Source organism: Elephantulus edwardii, unplaced genomic scaffold (genome assembly GCF_000299155.1).
Source record: "Elephantulus edwardii isolate Elephantulus edwardi_28Jun2011 unplaced genomic scaffold, EleEdw1.0 scaffold00017, whole genome shotgun sequence".
Taxonomy (NCBI): domain Eukaryota; kingdom Metazoa; phylum Chordata; class Mammalia; order Macroscelidea; family Macroscelididae; genus Elephantulus; species Elephantulus edwardii.
Window position 1 is genome coordinate 18,762,464 of NW_006399767.1, and position 5,767 is coordinate 18,768,230.

At 41.1% G+C, this 5,767-nt stretch overlaps 1 pseudogene; it reads right to left on the reverse strand.

Annotated features, from left to right (window-relative positions):
• Nucleotides 1-4,181: 4,181 nt before the first annotated feature.
• Nucleotides 4,182-5,767, reverse strand: part of LOC102877062 — a 3,040-nt pseudogene continuing 1,454 nt past the window's right edge.

Below are 5,767 nucleotides of genomic sequence, written 5' to 3' on the forward strand. Positions count from 1 at the left end.
TCAAGTACAACTCAGCGACCCTATGAACAAAAGATCTGAATCTTGTCCTATCCTGCACCATCCTCACACTTCCTGTCACACAAGAGCCCACTGCAGCAGTCACCCTGTCAATCCACCTGGTCAAGAATCTTCCTGTCCTTCACCAATCCTCCACCCTTCCCAGCATCATGTCCTTCTCCAAAGAATAGCCTCTCCTAGCAACATGCTCAAAGTATGTAAGGCAAAGTCTCATCATTCTTGCCTCCAAAGAGCACTCCAGCTGCTCTCTCTCCAAGACATATCTGTTCTTTTGACCATCCATGGCTTGTTCAGTACTCTTCTCCAATACCACAGCTCAAAGGTGTCAATTCTTTTTCTTTCATCTTTACATTGTCTAGCTTTCAGATGCAGAGCAAATAATCAGAAAGACCTAAATATCGGACTGGATCAGACCTGAATATCAGCCTGAATCAGTCACATCTGAGTCCTCAAACTGACATCCCTACTTCTGAATAGCCTGGAAAGCTCCCTCTCTACAAATTTTCCCAGTGCAATGTGTCTCCCTATTTTCTTACTCCTGGTACCAAGGGTATAATTGTGGATCCAAGCAAGATGAAGCTGTTGGATTTCAGTTTCCTCTCTATCCATCATGATGCTGCCTGCCTACTGGTCCAGTGGTAAGAAACTAACCAACAAACAAAACACTCCATTGGCATCAAGCTAATTCCAGCTCTCAACAACTCTAAATGACAGAGTAAAACTGCCATAGGGTATTCAAGGTACAGCCAGAGTGCTCCTTGGAGGCAAAGATGGTGAAGCTTCATCCTTCACATGTGTAGCTAGGTAAGGCTTTTCATCACAGAGGGACATTGTGCTTGGAAACATAGAGGGTCAATGAGAGAGATGATGACTCCCAATGAGATAGATTGACACAGTGACTTCAGCAATGGACTTGAGTGTGTCAGAGATAATAAAGATGGCACAGGATAGGGCAAGTTTCAGGTTGGCTGTTCATAGGGTCACAGAGTTGTACTTACCTTGGCAGCACTTAAGAACAACAGTCTTTACAGAAGCAGATTTATGTACCTTTATTTCTTACAAAAACTGGCTTTGAACAAAGTTTGGGCAAACCCTTAGTTCGCAATTAAGTATTTTAATAAATCGTGTAAAGATAGTTTTTGCATTTTGGTGGGTTTTTTTTTCCTATTACATTCAAAGGATAATGCCTTTTTTCTAAGGACTGGCCTCTCATGACAACATGCCCAAAGTGTGTGAGATAGAATTTCACCATCCTCACTTCTAAGGAGCAACCTGGTTGCACTTTTTCTAAAACAGACAGAAATTCCTTTGGTAGTGGACTGGGATGTTCGGTATTCTTCCTTAACAATTCAAAGGCCATCTCCAAAACCTTCAACAAGATGGACTGACACAGTGATTGTAACTATGGGCTTGAGCAATATAGATATTGAATAGATCAGAGAAAAACCAAATAAGAGTATTGAGAAATAATTCCCTCAGGTCTCCTATTTCTGTACATCTTGCAAACCAGGGCATTCATTAATGACCTTTGTTATAGACTAGAAATCAATTTACAGATCATTGCATAAAAAGTAACCGTGAGAGACACAGTATCTCTTTCTGAAGTGGATGGCAACTTTCTTTAATTTAGTTTATGTTTACCATCTAAGTATTATAAAGATAATGTTTGTGTTGCTTCAGGCCAAATGTTGGGCAGGTTTGCTTGCAGCCACTTTAAAACATCCAGACTCCCTAAGCTTGAAATGGCTGGGCTATCTACATTGTGTTCACCTGGACTGGTCCTTTCTGAGTTTGAGAGACAAGGGAAATGAATGTGTACATGAAGAACACAGACTGATGTGCCTTGTGTAGCAGTGCTTTACCTCTGATAGCAAGAGTCACAGGTCTTAGGCCGGCATCTGTAATATTATAGTCTACCTGTACAGTAATTAATTGCAAAAGTCTCAGTTCTTGAAAACCATCTTTAAGACGTGCAAGATAAAGTAAGGGAGCTCTGGTGGCTTAGTGGCAAGAAGCTGTGCTTCAATCTCAAAGCACACGGTTCAAGGCTACCAGCTGCTCCACAGTAGAAGGGTGGGCATTCTCCTCCCATGTGAAAATCCACCAGAGGGTCAGCTATGGGTCAGTTCCGACTCGATAGTACACAACAAGATAATGTATATGGTCGTACTTGACAACTGATTTTTATCATAAAAGTTCTTAAGGTAACATTAAAAGACCCTATTTTTTAATGAGAAATGCAACAAGAATCTTTGCTCAACCAGTTATTCAGTATTTTATTGAAAGTCTTTGCTAGTATGATAGTACGAGAAAAGTAGAGGTGTAAGAGTTGGAAAGAAGAAAATACACTATCATTACTTTTTATAAGAGAAATTCAAAGAAATTTGTAGTTGAGTTATTAGAAATAGTGCATGTTAAGATGGCTAGATACAAGAATACATTTTCAAAATTATATATTCATATTTGATTGTATCTCAATACATCAGTAACAAACAACTAGAAAATGTAAGTAAAGAGACAACATCATTTACAAGCATACTAGAGAATGTCAAAGATTTAAGAAAAAAAGCCAACAAAAGCTATATGAAACCTCTAAAGAAAATAAATCTTAACTTAAAAATATTAAAGTATCTAAACCAATTACAGAAAGCTTATTGAATGAAGTCTTAATGCTAAGATTTTATTTGAAAGTTTACAATGCAAATTGGCTTTCCATTCATTCATACAAAATTTGTTTTATAATTATTGTTAATTGTGATACACATATTGCAAATATATTCTTCCTATTTCTTGTGATTCTCACCAGCATTATCATCAGTAAATCGGGTTATCTGAAGTTAAAGTATCATTTTTTCAGGTTTTTTTATAGGATTGGAAGTGTTTTGATATCATGTGCCTTTTGTTTTTATTTTTTTCTTTTGGGGTTTTTTGGTGGGTTTTGGTTGTTTTCTTGGTTTGATTTTTGTTGTTGTTGTTGTTGTTTCTGTAGCTATACTCCATAGCTAAAGCAGGCAATAGTTTAGGCATGGAAAAAAGATGGGAAAATTTAGGAATTATTCACTGACTGCCAGTCCTATTCTCTTGTTCCTATTTCTTAGCCATACATTATTCAAGGGATTGGGAATAGTTTGATAAAGAGGAGAGCTTTCAAAAGCAGGGAAATCAGTTTTTGGGGAAATATAGGTAAATACATGGGTTATATGGAAGCTTAAAGATGCTATGGTAGCTTCACAGTAAGGCCAGTCTAAAGGCAAGAAGCTCGCATCCACCAGCTGCTGTGCAGGGGAATGGTGGGCAATATCCTCCCATGCAATTCATAGCCTTTGAAAGTCCACTGGAAGGTCAGCTTTGAGTTGGTTCTGACTTGAAGGCACATAACAGCAACAACAGGGAAGCTGAAGGAATCTTCTAATCCAGATGTAGAGAACTCCAGTGGTGTAGTCCTTAAGAAGTCGTACTGCTAATCCCAAGGTCATGCCTCTTTGGTGATTCCAATCCACCAGTGGCTCCAAGGTAGAAAATGGACAATCTCCTCCTGTTCGATTTACAGCCTTGGAAACTTAATGGACAATTAGTTAATGTTGCGGAATGTTGGGGAGGAAAGGAGGATCTCTGGCCAGGACAGATCACCTAAGCTCCAGATAAGTGCTTCCCAACGACTTTTAATACGGGTTAGAGAAAGCTCCCTTGTGTTTGGCTGTATCAGCTTGAGAAAGCTCGCCACCTGGAAGATGGCTGCTGCATCTGTTGAGCTGGGAGTGGTTCTCATGAGGCTGAAGTTCTCCTAACCAATCTGCATGTCCCACATCTGTAAGCCTACCGTATATGGTCTTCCTGTTTATATAAGTGTACTGCAGTCCCAATAAAATTGAGCTGGATTGACTTTCTGATCCTCTTCTGGAGTGGTGTATCTCTGTCATGCTTACCCTCATCAGGGTGTTGCTGTTAAGGTGCTGGTGAACAGACAGCAACAAGTTAATAGTTGATTCTGACTTGACAGCAATGAGTTGAGTGAGGGAATGTGTGAATCCAGGCTAGCTATGGGAAAGGAGGCGATAGTGAAGCAGAGATCTGAGTAAGTGAGATCTATCTAGGTTAGGGGTGAGGGTGAGTGGTACAGGAGGAGTAGAATGTGTTTCAAGCTGAAAGATGTGAGAAACTGTTCATCCTGGCTTAACAGAAAATAACAAAAGAACATAAGTCAATAAGAAAAATGCATGAAAACATCATGCAGGCCCTGGGGGCTAAGGATCATATTCTGAGGCACTTCAAGGTCAATCAGCATAAAATAGTCCATAAAGGCAATGTTCTACATCCTGCTTTGGATGATATTGACTAAGGGCTTAGTTTATCAGCAGTCATCTAAAGTGCTCATGGTTCCTCCCCAAGAGTGAATAAACTCAAGGATGCATGGAAACTACTGGTTCAAAGGACTAGTAATGCATCATTCAGTTCTGGACCTCTGTGGGCCTGAGACCAGAAGAAACAGGTAGTATCCAGTTACCACTGCCAACTATGCTGACAGGAGTGATAAGAGGAGGTCTTAAATCATGTGGGAGAAAAATTAAGAACAAAAGTCAAAACCATAATAAAGACAAGGCATACGTACCAGTCTCATCGAAACTGGTGGAACCCCTGAAACTCTAAGTTAGAATCTGAAAAAGAGGTCACTACCATGACTCTGCACCAGCCAAACACTAGCCAGACCAAAAACGTGACCAATGCGATAGCACTTAGAACAACAAGCTGTATGAGATCAATAGTCGTCTGGCACCCGAGAACTAGCAACAGTGAGAACCTTTACTGTACCAATTCACAGGAATAAGGAAAGGCATTAGTGATACCAAGGCTTGTTGATCTTTCTGAAACATCCTAGTTTTGAAAACCCTAGGGGGCACACTTCCACTCTGACATGTGTGGAAGGACAGCAAAGGAGAGGCAGACTTTCAATGAGATGGCAGGTGAAATTAGTGATAGGTGGCGGCCTTCTGTTTGGCAGGAGATGGATGTGGTGAGGGAAACTTCTCTGCAGAGGCTGAGCTGCTTAGAGCTGACTGCAGGCAGACTGTCTTGTGAAAGAGTCTGTTGCTGAAGACCACCAAGGAGAAGAGGCGCAACTGAAAAAGGTATGCTTTGCCAGGAGTCTTTGCCTCATTGTTGTTGTTGTTGTTATGTGTCATCGAGTTGCTGGCAACTCATAGCGACCCTATGTACAAGAGCACTAAATGCCGTTCTATCCTGTGCCAACCTTGCCGTCTCAAACACACTCATTCCCACCACTCCACTCACAGAACCGATCCATCTCATTGAGATTCTTCCTCTCCTGTGCCATCCTTCCACTCTCCCAAACATGATGTCCCTCTCCAAGGACCAGACCCTCCTCGCAACATGCCCAAAGTGTGTCAGACAAAGCTTCAGAATCCTTGACTCCAAGGAGCATTCTGGCTTCACCCTCTCTAGGACAAACCTGTTTGTTCTCCTACCAGTCCGTGGTATATTCAACACTTCTCCAGCACCACAGCTCAAAGGCATCAATTCTCTATCATCTCTATTCACTGTCCAACTCTCCGATGCATACCATGTAATTGCAAAGACTATAGCCTGGATCAGGCACACCTTAGTCTCCATCCTGATGTCATTGCTCTTCAGTACTCTGGAGATGTCTCTGACAGCTAACTTTCCCAATGAAATTTGTCTCCTGATTTCCTGGCTGCTGTTACCAAGAGTGTTGACTGTGGAACCAAGTAAA